The 1,129-nt window shown below is 47.7% G+C and overlaps 1 protein-coding gene across 1 annotated transcript in view; it reads left to right on the top strand.

Annotated features, from left to right (window-relative positions):
- The window catches only part of LOC111747013 (pollen-specific leucine-rich repeat extensin-like protein 2), a 5,397-nt gene that overhangs the window by 2,435 nt on the left and 1,833 nt on the right, over positions 1-1,129 (top strand). The gene's annotated exons all lie outside the window — the stretch shown is intronic.

The raw sequence follows: 1,129 nt of genomic DNA, 5'->3' as shown, positions 1-1,129 counted from the left end.
TAAGAAGAAAGGACATTAGAAGAACATATGCCCCGAAAAGGGCCAGGGCCCGGGGGAAAAAGGCCCCACTCATTATGTTAGAGGATGCAGAATGAGGAAGTCAAGGCTCCTACATTATGAGCCCCCAGGAGCCCAGGGTAACATTGCAAGTTGGGGGCCAATCTGTAAACTTTTTAGTGGACACAGGGGCTACGTCCTCAGTCTTGCAGAATACAAAAGGCCCCCTACCGACCTAGGAAAAGGGACCATCACTCATTCGTTCCTGGTTATGCCTGAATGCCCGTACCCCTTACTGGAAAGAGACTTACTACAAAAATTACAGGCCACCATCTCTTTTAAGGAAGGACACACTGAACTAACTCTGGGGGCCACTCCATCTGCAATAATGCTCACTTGCCCCCCTCTCTGAAGAATACCTTTTATTAGAGGAGCCTGTTTTGGATCCTTCCCCTAATGCATCACTGTTAAAAAAACTGCTGTGCAAGATCCCTCGGGTGTGGGCGGAGACTAACCCACCCAGATTAGCAGTCCATCAGCCTCCTACTGTTGTGCTAAATCCTGTATTGCAGTGCATATTCGGAGGCTCTTAAACGAAGGGATCTTAGTTTCCTGCCATTCGCCTTGGAATACCCCGCTGCTTCCAGTTCAGAAAATGGGTACCCAAAACTACAGACCAGTACAGGACCTCAGAGAAGTAAATAAGCGGGTTGAAACCATACATCTCATCGTTCCCAACCCCTCATCATTCCCAACCTGTACACTCTCCTCAGCCAACTGCCACCTACCTAGCCACCGGGTGTACACCGTCCTTGATTCAAAGGACGCTTTCTTCACTCTCCCCCTAGCAAAGATGAGTCAACCACTATTTGCATTTGAAGGGGGAAGACCCTGATAAACTGTATTCAGGACAATTGACTTGGACTAGACTGCCATGGGGATTTAAGAACTCACCCACTTTGTTTGACGAGGCTCTGAGCCGGGACCTCATTGACTTTTGTCAGAGACATCCAGAGACTGTTCTTTTACAATATGTAGATGATTTACTCTTAGCCGCTACAACAGAAGTAAAATGTAAGCGGGCCACTGAAGATTTATTACAAGAATTAGAGGCTAAGGGATACCGGGTGTC

The sequence above is a fragment of the Pteropus vampyrus genome, unplaced genomic scaffold (assembly GCF_000151845.1).
Source record: "Pteropus vampyrus isolate Shadow unplaced genomic scaffold, Pvam_2.0 Scaffold208, whole genome shotgun sequence".
Taxonomy (NCBI): domain Eukaryota; kingdom Metazoa; phylum Chordata; class Mammalia; order Chiroptera; family Pteropodidae; genus Pteropus; species Pteropus vampyrus.
This window is presented reverse-complemented; position numbering and strand designations above follow the sequence as displayed.